Below are 15712 nucleotides of genomic sequence, written 5' to 3'. Positions count from 1 at the left end.
ACATACGCACACACAACTGTGTACGCCATTGGCGAGCATTTTGTATATTGACTGGGCTCATTTATAATCTGATCATTTTTAATTATGTTTATTTTGTTCATAAATAGATTAGCAGATTTATTTTAAACAAGCGAAAAAGCGTTAAGTTCGGCCGGGCCGATCTTTGGATACCCTGCACCATAGGAGGATATCCATCCAGATACCTGAAATGATAATTCCGATAATTCTACAAACCAGTTTATGTTTACCATTGTGTACACCAAATATAAATTTCAGCAATTTTTAATGAAAAACCCAAAGCGTGGACGGATACTAATAAGACATAATAGCATAAACAACAAACTACTGCAATTTTTATTACATGGTGTAGGAATTAGAGAATATTTGGGGTTATATTTATACGAGGGCTATGCCTTATTAATGACCGACAAATGTCAATTTCGAACCAAATATTTTTGTTTTGAATCTCAATTCTTTCCTTCAGGAGGTGTAATTATATGGGGGAGATGCCTAAATCCTGGCCGATATATTTCATTATCGTCAGGCTCGAGCTATTTGTCACAATTTTCTGAGAAAGCGGAATAATTGCAACTGATGGCTAAATCGTCTTAGAAATCCATAATTTGTAGGGTAAAACTGAATATTTCGAGTAACGACTATCCCCTATACTATGGTAGAATACGCCTATATGGAGACAACCCCCTACACACGGAACTAATCAGATATATATTTTAATATAAGAAGGGGGTTATATGGGAGCTACGAATATTAACAATTTTTGGTAGGAAGATTTGTTACCATATGCGACTACAAAATACCAAATTACAGCGAATTCGGTTGGAAAACGCACTTAAGAACCCCAAATACCGATAATTGAGGGTGTCTTATATGGGGGCTACACGAAAAATTTTTTAGTAAAGAAATTTGGTACCCAATAAGAACCCATTGTACCAAATTTCAGCGAATTCGATTTGAAAACGCGCTTAAACTCAAAATACCGTAAATTGGGGGTACAGTTATATGAGGGCTACCAGAAAAAATGGACAGATATTTGTAGGGGAGACATTTGGTACCCAAAATTAACCCAATGTACGAAATTTCAGTGAATTCGGTTGAAAAACGCGCTCAAGAACCCCAAAATACAGAAAATTGGTGGTTGGCCTTATATGGGGCTACCCGAAAAAATTGACTTATATTTAAATTTTTTCGTGGAGAAATTTGGTACCCCACGAAAAGCGTGCTCAAAAACACAGATTGGGGTATGTAGGAAGTTTTGAAAATTCGTACTACTGTGTAGGGGAGAGGGGGGCACCTTTGAACGTGGGGCACCTTTGAACAGCGCTCATAAAATCTTGGTTTAATATTTTTCCGACCCGCAACCACATTTTTGTATATGGCAATCTTGTTCTCTATATGCGAGAACCACTTTGGCTTGCTTTTTCAGTTGTCGAAAAATTGTGCATGGGTGACCATGTTTTCTCAGTGTCATTGTAAACTTTTATTCATTTGGTTGTAAGGGCGCAGGAAGAATTCTGTGATAGTTTTCTTTCGTCAAACAAATTTTTTGCATTCCAACAATCATTTCAAACATAACTAATGTAATTTCTTTCATATATATTTATTACAAAAAAAGTTATTTTAAATTTCCGTAAAATGCCATGGGTGGGGCACCTTTGAACATGCCCATTAAACTCGAGTAAAAAAAGGAGTTTTTAACTTTTGGCTTGGATTTCTCAAAATTTCAAATGGGCTAATAAGATTACGAAATTAACTGTATTTTTCACCATATTAATTTGTATTTTTAAGACATTTTATGTTTTAATAATTTTTGATCTAAATTTTTTAAATTTTGAATATTTTTTATATATTTTTTAATGAATTAATGCATTTCTGATATGTATGAATAAAATACATACATATTTGAACATAAACACTGTAAAAAACCATGTCGTTCAAAAATGCTAACCCCTGTTCAAAGGTGCCCCCCTGGGGGGGCAGTTTTGAACACTTAGAGTTCGTCCATTAAAACAGTTATAAAATATATTTATCAAGCTTATAGTATGTCATATGTATATTCATTTTAAAGGTTACATATGTACCTATTAGTTAAAATTTATAAGAAACCAAAAATGATAAAATAAAAAAATTTATAAGGCAATTGTGTGAACCTTTGGAATTTAATTGATGGTCGATATTAATGTGTGGATTGTTTTTTTTCTGAAATATGCAGTTTGCTGTGAAAATAAAATAATATTTTAATACATGTTTAAATATTTCCTACATTCGCTAACGAAGTTGCGGGCATATGCTAGTTTGCTGTACTATAGTTCTGAATTCCACCTCTATTTCTACATCTAATATCAAGGTTATTACCATTTAGTACTCTTCATACACATAAACATTATTTTCCGAAATTTCTTTTTTATTTCCATTACAAAGAAATAGGTGAGAATTCCAATTATATACCCGGCAATTTTGTACAGGTTCCACATTACTTCCATTTAGCAGTTTTCGAACACATAAGTCCACATTTTCAACACTACCTCCATACCGTCACAACCACTAAATGTAGTACCAGTTAGTAACAAAAACGTTTTGGCACTTCTTTCTAACTTCAGGTTTCCAGCTCTCCGTTACCCAAATCCAAATTGTTCCAAATTTAGTGTCATTTAGTACTTTTCATACTCATAAGTAAGAATTTCTAAAACTACATCAATCCTACACTCCAACAGTAATCTTATTTCCACCAAAGTCCAACTTCTACCAAATTTAGTACTTTTCGTACCAAAATTATATCAGATTTAATACTTTTTGTACCCATATTCCAAACCTATCTCAATATTCCAAACCTTCTTTCAGATATTAATCGTAAGTCCAAATTTAAGAATTCCTGCTCTGCCTGCTCACCAAATTATACCAGATTTGGTAACATTCTGCACTTTTCCTACACTCCCACGGTAACCTAAGTTGCAACTTTCAGGATTCGAGTTCTACCCGTTCACCAAAGTCCAAATTGGACCAAATTTTGTGCTTTTCGTACCCATAAGTACGAATTTCCAAAAATTACTTCAGTCATGCACTCCTTAAGTCCACATTTAAAGATTCCAGCTCTATTCGTCCACCAAAATCCAAATTGTGCCAAATTTAGTACCATTTATTACTTTTCGTAGATGTAAGCACGAGTTTCTAAAACTTCCTCAATTCCGCGCTGCAACAGTAATTTTAATCATAAATTTAAGGATTCCAGTCCTATCCGTTCACATAGATCCAAATTGTACCATATTTAGTAGCATTTAGTACTTTTCGTACTTATGAGTTCGAATTTCCAACACTATCTCAATCATGTGCTATAACAGTAATTTTATTTTCCAATATAAATTTTCCATATCTATCATTTAATTCAAATCTAAATTGTACTAAACTTAGTACCATTTAGTGCACATAATTTCGCATTTTTTAAACTACATCCATATTTCATCCTACACTCCAACCTTAATTTTAACTCCGAATTTTAGGATTTCCATTTAATGCTAGTCACAATACTACCTTAATTCTGTAATTTTAATTCCAAATTTAAGTTTTCCATCTCTATACGTTAACAAAAATCTAAATTGTACCAAATTTTGTACCATTTAGTGCATATATGTACTATGCTTCCATATTTCAATTCTATTTTCCAACAGCAACCATTATTCCAAATTTTAGGTTTCCAGCTCTCTGAAAATTGTACCAAATCTAGTCCCGTTTTATGGAGCTATAGAGACAAATATGTCTCTATAGCTCAATCTTCAATAGTAATCATAATTCCAAATTTAAGGTTTTCAGCTCTATCCTTTCAAGCAAAATCCAAATTTTACTAAATTTAGTACCACATAGTACCTCTCCTACCAATAAGTACGAATTTCATAAACTACCTTAATTCTACACTCCAACAGTCATTTTAATTCCCAATTTGAAAACTCCAGCTCTATCTGTTCACATAAATTCAACTTGCACCAAATTTAGTACCATTTAGTACTTTTCATAATTCGAATTTCCTAAACTACCTCAATTCTACACTCCAACAGTCATTTTAATTCCCAATTTGAAAACTCCAGCTCTATCTGTTCACATAAATTCAACTTGCACCCAATTTAGTACCATTTAGTACTTTTCGTAAACATAAGTACGATTTTTTAAAGCTACCTCAATCCTATACTCCAATAGTAGTCCTAATTCCTCTTTTCAGGATTCCATCTATATACACTCAACTAAATGCAAATAGTACCAAATTTAGTACCATTTTGTACTACTTATGTGTATAAGTACAAATTTCTTAAACCTCAACACCACCAAACATCAACACCACTTCCCAACCTGCATTCCTTATAAAATTTCAAGATTCTAATTTTATTTGTGCAATATATATACAATTAGAACTAAATTTAGTAAATTTTAGTACTTTTCGTACACTTATAGGTCGAATTTCCAAAAACCCTTTTTCACATCTTTTCCATCAGAGACCCACATTCCAAATTTCAGAATTCTAGCTCTACCAGTTCGCCTAGTACAAAGGATACCATATTTGGTACATTTTAGTACTTTTCGTACCCTTCTAGTTCGAATATTCAAAAACCCAGCCTCATCTCACGCCTACACATCAACAACAACCCACACTCAAAATTTCAAGTTTATAGAATTAGTCGTTTCGTCTGGGCGATGATTTGTCAGTCACGCAGTCACTCACTCACTTAACACTAAGTTCTTTTATATATTAAGATTACTTCACTTCTTCTTTCATATCCTAAATCTTTCCTTTCATCGGTGTTTGGTATTGCAAATATAAAAATTCAACGTTAAATTCCGACAATTTTTTTAAGCTTGTTTATACTAGTTTTGCCGCTTCTTTATATAGTTCTGTATTTTCACATTAAAATATGAATCTCAATGTATGCAGGGTATCATAAAGTCGACCTATCTTTATCATACTCATTTCTTGTTAAATTTGCATTTGCAATCGAGTCGTTCGATTCATTCAGTTCTTTATACCTTTACAATTTTATCGACTAAATATTGTCCATGGAATCGTTTGATTAGTTTTAATTAAAATTTGCCTTTTAAGGTAACTTTTTCAGCAAACGTCATTCGTCAGGGGGATATGTTGGAGCATATTCATTATTAATTGCTTTCATATTTCTGTAGATATTCTTGACATATGTAGACATACCTGTGTATTGTATGCTATTTTGGTATGTGAGAAAAACGTTTAGCATTTGAAATCTTTATAGCTAGCTAAAGGTATTAAGGAGTGAGAAGTGAGAAATTATAACCATTGAAATTGCAAAAGGAACAAAGTTAACAAATGCTTTGTGATTTAAAAACGGAGAAATTACAAAATTTCTTGTGATAACTTGCAACCTAAGAAAATTGTCCATTGTATTATTAAAATATGTGAGAAATTCCAAATCCGAAAGAACATCTTGTGTGATGATTTTAAAAATATGTACGAAGACTAGAAAGTCTTGAATGTCCCACAATATAAAAATGTTTTCTTATGTTTTTGTAATATACTTTGCAAGAAACTTCAATGAAACCTTTTCAATGTGTTGCAATTAAACACTTTGTAACAAAATTCATAAAGTTATTACACCCAAGAATGGCCATGAAGCACCACAAATGGTGCGGCAGCATTTATTTGGAACATTATCAGAGAAAAAGTTTGAGAAGTAATCTTGGAAAAGAAATCTAAAAGAGTTGCGTGATGATGACAGAAATCCAGATAACCAACGCCTATACAAAAGGACTGCTGGTAGGAGGTAGACTCAATGTTGATGCGTAAGGTGGGCATAAGGCTGCGTACTAGAGGTGGTACAAATGACTAAATTTAGTACCACGGAGCCGAGATGGATTTAGTAGGAGCGTCCACTGTATTCAAGTCAGAAACGCACAAAATTTTGAAAAACTCAATCATAGATTTTGCAGCAAGATAACGTACCCGCTCACACATTGATGCTTGTACGTGAGCTTTTGGCAAAATAAAAAAAACGGATATTCAGCGAACTGAAAAAAAAAACGTTTTGCTACGTTTCAGAGAATAAAAGGAAAAAAATATAAATGACAAAAATAAAATGCGCGTTTCAGAAGTGTATTATATCGGAGGCGGCTTACTCTGATGGATAAATAAAACCAGTAAGGAAAGTAGTAAAGTCGGACGGGGCCGACTATATGATACCCTTCACCACTATGGGTATATTAAACAGTACTATTAACATGAAATTGGATGAAATAAAATATGTGATATTTATCTATATTTGCATCTACCTAGATCTATCCATAAACATGTCATTCGTTTGTTACAATGGGACAAAAGTATGTAAATCGACTTCAAACAAATATAAATAGGACATCCGTTGGGCTATGTCTGTACTTCTAGAAAACGCAACTACGTAATTCTATGCTCAATTTTGTACGTTGTGCAAAATTTGATGTCAATCTGAATAACATGAGGAGTTTGATGCACCATTTCCTTAAAATCGGGCGAAAATATATCCAAATATGGACCGATTTCAACGAAAGTTGTTACAGGTTAGGTTATACTAATTTCAGTACGTTTTGTTCCTATCAGCCATGTATTTGTTCCTAAAAACCAATCTATAATATAAGGCAGCTATATCTAAATCTCAACCGATTTTCACGAAACTATGCACACACATTCTGGACTAAATTCAGTACGCTATGACAAATTTCGGGAAAATCGAAGGATATATCTGGACTTTGGTGCACCATTTACATTAAATCGGACGAAAATATATATGGGAGCTATATTTAAATCTTGACCGATTTTCACTAAACTTGACAGACATCACTCTAAGCTCAATTCAGTACGTTATGCCACATTTCGTGCAAATCGAAAGATATATAGGGACTTTGCTGCACCATTTACACGAAATCGGACAAAAAAATATATGGGAGCTATATCTAAATCTGGACCGATTTTCTCGAAACTTGGCACACATCATTTTAGGCTCAATTCAGTACGTTATGCCAAATTTCGTGCAAATCGAAAGATATATAGCGACTTTGGTGCACCATTTACATGAAATCGCTCGAAACTATATATGGGAGCTATATCTAAATCTGGACCGATTTTCTCGAAAGTTGGCAGACATCACTCTAGGCTTAATTCAGTACGTTATGCCAAATTTCGTGCAAATCGAAGGATATATAGGGACTTTGGTGCACCATTTACATGAAATCGGACGAAACTATATATGGGAGCTATATCTAAATCTGGACCGATTTTCACGAAACTTGGCAGACATAATTCTAGACCTAAATGATTGGGCTGTACCATATTTCATGCAAATCGAAAGATATATAGGGACCGTTTACATTAAATCGGTTAAATATATATATGAGAGCTATATCTAAATCTGAACCAATTTTTCCCAATTTCAATAGGGTTCGTCCTTGGGCCGAATAAGTGACCTATGCCAAATTTCATCCAATTCGGATCATAAATGCGACCTGTACTTTGTTTACAATTTAACATGCACAGACAGACAGACGGACGGACATGCATAAATCGACTTAGAAAGTGATTCTATGCATATTCTCAAAAGGAACCATGTGTCTATCTCGTCTCCTTTTGCCTGTTACAAACATATGCACAAAAACATAATACCCTGTACCACAGTGTGGTGAAGGGTATAAAAATTCTATGTAGATTTAGCCATGTTCGCATGTCTATCCCCTTGTCTCTTGAAATCACGATACGGCTCGTATATGTAAGCCAGAACTCTGAAATTTTGCACACACATTTTTATTATTCTTAGGATGTTTGGTATTGGAAATAGTATATCGATCGACTTTTAGGGGTAACTCCCAATGGTACTGATCGATTTATATTTAGGGATGAAATGGACCAAAGATCTAGAGACTACAATTATGGACATATTTTTGGCGGTTAAAATGGACGTTTGAAAATGAAAAATAGTAAAACTTGAATTCTTAGACGCATATAGTTACTACTGAAGACAATATTACATCGAAGAGAAGTTATGGGCCGAACATCATTAAAATGCACGCGGAGAAAGGGCTCTTACAAAAGAACAAACATAGCTCTTTTTATGATAATTAGGCACATTTTTGGCGGTTAAAATGGACGTTTAAAAATGAAAAATAGTAAAACTTGGATTCTTAGACACATACAGTTACTACTGAAGACAATATTACATCGAAGAGAAGTTGTTGACGTTTAAATTGGTATCTACTCCGATGTGGGAGTTATACTAAATTTACAGGCGTTTACGTATTCTCATATTATTTATTAACCCACTACAATATTAGAGGGCGAAAATCTAGCGATGATCGCTATGTAATTCTTGTTGTTGACTCTAAACCATCAAGAGTGTGCAAATATCCAAAAATATTGTCCAGATTTTGAATATAGGTCCGCAGAAAGTTAGACTTCTGTGGTATTTGTGTAGGGTATCATATGGTCTGCCCGTCCGACTATACTGCTATACTGCTTTGTATTTCAGATTCTCATTTGGTAGAAAATCATCATACTAAAAACTAGTGATACCCTACACAACATCCACGAAAATCTAACTTTCTGTTGTTATATATTCTGAGCATGTAAAATATTTCGCTATATTTGCACACTCTTGACCGACTATTGGTCAACAAATATTACTAATATTCAGTAAATCCCCTCTAATTACATGTCCAGATTCCCTTCATCGTGGGTTATGTTATGATGTTCGGCTTTCAATTGTGACCTATATATTGACTAGAAAAAAACACAAAAAATTAAGTTTTCGGTCCACATCATCCCAATATTATTATGTGATCATCACCCAAAATTATAGGCGTTATCCTTGACCATACCTGGATCCTCATGGAAAATTTCAAAGCGATCTGGGCTGTATTTCCACCTCTATTGTGGTAATGTGTTACTAAATAATATCTGAGTACGTAAGCACCTGTAAATATTTGAATGTAACTCCCACATGCGAGTACATACGACAATATAATTGGTATCAATTTGAAAGGTCAACCACTCCTCTTGGATATACTATCAACTTCTCGGCTCTATGTCATTTAGGAGTAAATATATACGCTATAGAATACAAATTTGTCATTCTTCACACAAAAGTAAGGGTCCATTTGACCCGCTAAATATTGACCGATCTTTATCAAACAGGCATGTTTAGTTTTTGGCCCAATCCCCTTCTCCATGTAGAAATTTGCGATATTTGGGCCATAAAAGCGACCTTTAGGGCGACCAGAAAATCAGACAACTATTTAGTTTTTGGTCCAATTCATCCCCTAAATATTAACCGATCTTTACCAAAAATAGGGGTCTTTATTGGGCAGAACCCATCCTACATGTAAAATTTCGTGAAGATTGGTCCATAACTGCGGCCAGTATCGTGTTTACAAATTATAATATTTCGCGGCGTTACAAACACTTGGGGCTGCACAAAGCTATAATACCCTGACAAGATAGTTGTGTAGGGTTTCTTATCCGTTTTTTAGGGTTTCTTGTAAATATTTCAATTTTGCTAATAAACGACAGCATTACCATTATCTTTGATTACGGCAGCGCACCAACGAGGTATTGTATCGATGAGATGCTGAATTTGATTCTTGGGTGTACTATTCCTCACATTTTGAACATTTGGGAATATGTTATGTCTGATTGTTTCTGAAACTTCTTTTTATACCCTTCACCACACTGTGGTACAGGGTATTATGTCTTTGTGCATATGTTTGTAACAGGCAAAAATAATCGAGATAGACCCATGGTTCATTTTGAGAATAGCAAATCTCCCTAATAAGTAGCAAATCTCCCTACTAAAAATTATAAATATAGGTCCATTTTTTCGCATAGTCCCCATATAAGGGTACCCCCCAATTTTCTGTATTTTGGGGGTTTTGATCGCATTTTTCGACCGAATTCGCTGAAATTTGGTACTTGGAGTTCTTATTGGGTAGCAAATCTCCCTACTAAAAATTATAAATATAGGTTCATTTTTTCGGATAGTCTCCATATAAGGGTACCCCAAATTTTCGGTATATTTGGGTTCTTGAGCTCGTTTTATAACTGAATTCTCTGAAATTTTGTACATTGGGTTCTTATTGGGTACCAAATTACTCCACTAAAAATTATAAATATAGGTCCAGTTTTTCTGGTAGTCCCCATATAACGGTACCACCAAAATGTTTGGTATTTTGGGGGTTCTGATCGTATTTTTCGACCGAATTGACTGTAATTTAGTACGTCGTAGAAAATCTCTCCCCTATAAATTATAAATATACGTCAATTTTTTCGGGTAGCCCCCATATAAGGGTACCCCCAATCTTTCGGTATTTTGGGGTTCTTGAGCGCGTTTTTCAACCAAATTCTTTGTAATTTGTTTGTAACAAACCTTTGTAACAAACCTTACTCCCAAAAATTATTAAAATTCGTGGGGCGAATATTAATAATTAATTTGGCCCAAGGACGAACCCTATTGAAATTGGAGAAAATCGGTTCAGATTAAGATATAGCTCCCATATATATTTTCGTCCGATTTAAACTTATTGATGCCCCAAACTACCAATAGTGATCCGATTGAGACAAAATTTTGCACAGAGTATTGAATTAGGTCTAGATAGTTATATGCCAAGTTTTATTGAAATCGGTTCAGATTTAGATATAGCTCAGATTTATAGTTTCTTCCGATTTAATGTAAATAGTGCACCAAACACCCAATAGTGACTGATGTATGTGAAATTTTGTTGACTTGGTTCAGATTTAGATATAGCTCCGATTTATAGTTACGTCCCATTTTATGTAAATGAAGCTCCATACTCCCAATATTGATCCGATTTAGACAGAATTTTGCACAGAGTACTGAATTAGGTCCCGACTGATGTATGCGAAATTTCTAGATCTACAGGATATTGTAGATATTAACATGTCTTGCATGTACCCATAGTGGTGAAGGGTATCATATAGTCGGCCCCGTCCGACTTTTGAACTTTCCTTACTGGTTTATTTTGTTATGTATGATACTACAAATATTTTATATAGGGAGATGATCTGATGACTGTGCTGGCCGTTTTGTTTCGATGTATGTTTGAGGTTATTGTCAAGCTGAAACACCCAAAAAAAAAAAAAAAAACGGTAAATTTTCTTCAGCAAAAGGAGCCATTGCGATTTCCAACACATTTGTATAAACAATCCGATCCATTACTTCCTAAATCTCGTAAATAGATCCAACATGAAGAAAAGGTAGAAAAAGTAAAAAAAGAAAATTACCAGTACCTTTGCAATACTGATGCCTGAGTATTCCATTTCAACACCTTCTCATTGCGTCTGAGCCTTAAATATGTAATAGGGTCACCAGCAAAAAGCAAAAATGACCACGCAATATCTCCGAACTTTAACCTGTGGAGAATTTTCCTTCTGGGGTTTTCATATACTAACAAATGCCTTTTATACGCAATAGGAATTTTCCTCCCTCAGACCATGAACATGATTTAGTCGCACAGTGCAATAACACTAAGTTACCTCATCCACCATGAGGTGAGCATTCAAAATACAAAAAATCCGTCAGTGCTCCTCAATAGAGCAATCTTTGGATGGGTACAAATGTACCACGGTTATTGATCTACGTAGGTAATAACTTTAAAAAATTTTAAAAATTATATATGGAAAATATTTATAATTTTTTTCTTCGATTATGTGTGAAAATACATCATGAATGATTCCTCAAAATTGGATCCAAATATCTCCATTATTAAACATTTTACAGCATTTTTATTCAAAAAAAGGTACAAATGTACCCGGTTATTGACCGTAGGGTTAAAAGGCGCATTGTAAATTGGTCTATTGAAGGCTATGTAAAAAATATGAACCTATATTAAACATTTTATACCCTTCACCACACTGTGGTACAGGGCATTATGTTTTTGTGCATACGTTTGTAATAGGCAAAAGGAGACGAGATAGATCCATAGTTCCTTTTGAGAATATGCATAGAATCACTTTCTGAGTCGATTTATGCTTGCCCATCTGTCCGTCCGTCTGTTGATGTTAAATTGTAAACAAAGTACAGGTCGCATTTATGATCCGAGTCGGATGAAATTTCCGATATATACTTTCGTCCGGTTTTTTGTAAATGGTGCACTATAGTCCCTATATATCTTACGATTTTAACAAAATTTGGCATAGCGTACTGAATTGAGTCTAGATAGATGTGTGCTAAGTTTCGTGAAAATCGGTTCAGATTTAGATATAGCTCTCACATATTCCTTCATTAGATTTTATGTAAATTGTGGACCAAAAACCCAAAGTTTGTCCGATTGGCACACAATTTTGTACTGAAGTTCGTACAGAAGTTAATATAAATTAATCTGTGGAAAGTTTCGTTGAAATCAGATGCAGACACAGCATCCAAATATATTTCGAACGGGTGTCTGATTGAGATTAAATTTTGGACAGTGCCGCATACCGAATAACTTGTATCGACTCTGCAAACGACTCTGAATCTGCCCGAACGAAATGAAATTTAGCAGGTGCAGAAAGGCATGTGTATGGATAAATATTAGTCGGTTCACTTATAGATAAAAATCACGTACAATCGAATTCGGATAAGCGAACACCGGTTTATCGAAAAAATCGGTTAATTGAAACCAAAAGTTATAAACTAATATTTCGGATGAATTTTCAAACATTTTACTTCGCTTAAATGAAAAACCGGCTAATTGAAAATCCGTTTAAGAGAAAGACGAGCACTGTTTAAGAGATTTTTGTAACAGCGACGAACTTCATTAAATTTTTATATGTGCAATTTTTAAAATGAATGTGCACGTTTTTCCAACCATACAAACAAAATGTCAACTGCAAAGTAAGTTCTTACTCAATTCATTTCATCATTTATTAATTTCAGGTTTATCCGAAGTCCCTTTAATTGAAAATTCTACATAAGAGAAGAAAATTACTGAAATTACGCATTCTCGCTTAACAGAATTCAACTGTATTTCAATTCCATAAATTTCCCTCGAAGGAACAAAGCCGTGAAGTATTGGAAAATACGGACGAATAAGTGTGTTATATCTGAGGGGTATTACATTGCTGGGGACAAAATAATTATTGATGAATAAGTAAAGAATTCAATTAAGATCAAACATTAAGAGCTCTTTACTAATCAGACCACGAATGTGTAAAATTTCTTATTGACTAACAGACATTGCAAATAGATATAGATTTTTATTCTGATCAAGAATAAAATTTATAGAGAATGTTTCCAATGACAAACGAAATATTTCTCAGCCCGACTAAGGGCATACACCATACAAAATTCCTAAACCTACCCCTACGAAAATACGGTTCATTGATTTTTCCAAAATGCATTCATCGTTTTATTTATTTTCCTAATGCAGTTCAAAGAAAACAACAAATGTTTCTAAGTTTAAGGTCGAATATGGAAGAGGTTCAATTATGACAACAAAAATACAATTGCAAAGCTCTCAATGTGTTTTGATTCACTCGCGCCAACGTATGAGTGAAAATCAGAAAGAAACGTGTGGTTTATTTCTCTCATGAAACCAAACACGACATTAGATTCTGGGCTACCACATCACGATACCGATAGAAAAAGCTTAATCAAGTAAATGCCACTCGCAGTCGATTCTGATGACGTCCAGACTAGTCAGACATGTGTTTAAGTTACAGTGGTATAGTATCATAAACCATTTAAATCCCATTAAAAACATACGACTTGTTTGTCATACATATGTAATTGGTATAGTCAAAACCCCTATTTTGCCCCACTGTGCTGCACCAGTAGTAGTGCATTATCAACGAACAAACAAACAAAAACAATAACGTACACCCATACAGGTGCATTCCATCGATAAACTCTCTCTCTCTCGTTCTCTATTTTTATGTGCATTTTACGAGCACAACACGATGTTGTAATACAAGTTCAACAAAACCAAAACCAGAAATAAAAGAAAACAAATAAACTTGACAGCAAAAAATAATTAAATAATATGTAAAAGCTTCATATCAAATAACGTAATAGTTGCGAACGTTCTCAAATACACTGAGAACAAATAATTGAACGATTAGTTGGAACTTGTGTGATAAAGTATTGCAACATAGTATGAGTTTATTATCATTTCGAAGCTGTGGCTTTAGATTCTGAAAATATGGTCAATTTTATAATAATTTTATTTAGGGGTACCCAGTCTGCAGTTGTTTTTTGTAAGCACTGGAACATCCGAATTCAAAAATGCTAACGCCATTTGAAAGAATAGATATCTGGATCTGGAGTTAACTATGATTTTTAACACCCCACAAAAATTAACCATATGACGGACGGAAATTTAATTTTTGAAAGTTTTCCTATGTTGAGCACAAACCAAATTAAAAAAATGGGGAAACTCTTGACCGATTGCATTAATCCTAGTTCAATTGATAGCTGTGTGTGTACAGAATAATGTGTTAAAATTTCAAACTGATGGATTATTAATTTTAATTGATTTTCCAATTCTGATTACACATTTCCAATCAGTGGCCATTGCTCTACAAAACGTGTTCAACAATTAGTTGATTAATTTAACATTTTAAAAAATTACCGCCGCTTTTGGTTCATCCTATTACATTTTTACTTTTTTCTTGCAGAATCGTAATCAGCGTCCTCGAAACATTTTTTCCGATATTTATTAATTTCATAAACCATTTGCTCTAATTATGGCCAAGAAATGGGTATCTGGCCCATAGTGCTTCGGTATGAAAATGAGGCTGAAGAATTACAAATTCTTGAAATTAGTCGGTGCCGATATGAAAACTATACCACACCGTAACCCTATATTGATCATATTTGGCACCCTATAAAAACCTGAAACGTGCCAAAGCCTCTAAAAATATCGATTTTCTATTCAAGGAGAATCCAAAATATAACCAGTGAGTTGAGAAGTATTGTCGGATCCTGCCGACCAAATGATACCCTACACAACTACCGTAAGAAGCTTATTCTCTGCGGTTCTATATTATGAGCCTGGGCAATATTTCGAGATATTTGTACCCTCTTCACAGATTATAGGTCAACAGTTCCTCTTTCTAACCCTAGCATATTTTCGAAATATTATTTTCCCGAGGTGAATATTTTCGTCCTAAAATAAAAATTTGATTACTTTAGGTTTTGGTTGATCTGACCCTCGGAATATTGACCGATCATCATGTAAACAGCCGTTCTAAGTATTTGGTACAAATATTGAGAGTTTGGTGCATTATTCACATAAAATCGGACGAAACTATATATGGGAGCTATGGGGACATCAATCTGAATATGATTCAGTACTCTGTGCAAAATTTTGTCTCAATTGGACAAATATTGGGAGTTTGGTTCATCATTCACATAAAATCGGCCGAAACTATATATGAGAGCTATATCTAAATCTGAACCGATTTTAACTAAACTTCGCAGACATCAGTCTGGACCTAAATCAGTACTCTGTGCAAAATTTTGCCCCAATGGAAGAAATATTGGGAGTTTGGTGTATTATTCCCAAAAAAATCGGACGGAACTATATATGAGAACTATATCTAAATCTAAACCAATTTTAACAAAGCTGCGCAGACATCAGTCTGGTCCTAATTCAAAACTCTGTGCAAAATGTTGTGCCAATGGGACAAATATTGGAAATTTGATGCATCATTCAAATAAAATCA

Source organism: Musca vetustissima, unplaced genomic scaffold, assembly GCF_032173495.1.
Source record: "Musca vetustissima isolate MV318-11 ecotype Yass unplaced genomic scaffold, APGP_CSIRO_Mvet_v1 utg23795, whole genome shotgun sequence".
In the NCBI taxonomy this organism is placed as follows: Eukaryota; Metazoa; Arthropoda; class Insecta; order Diptera; family Muscidae; genus Musca; species Musca vetustissima.
The sequence above is the reverse complement of the archived record's forward strand: the minus strand, read 5'-3'. Positions refer to the sequence as shown.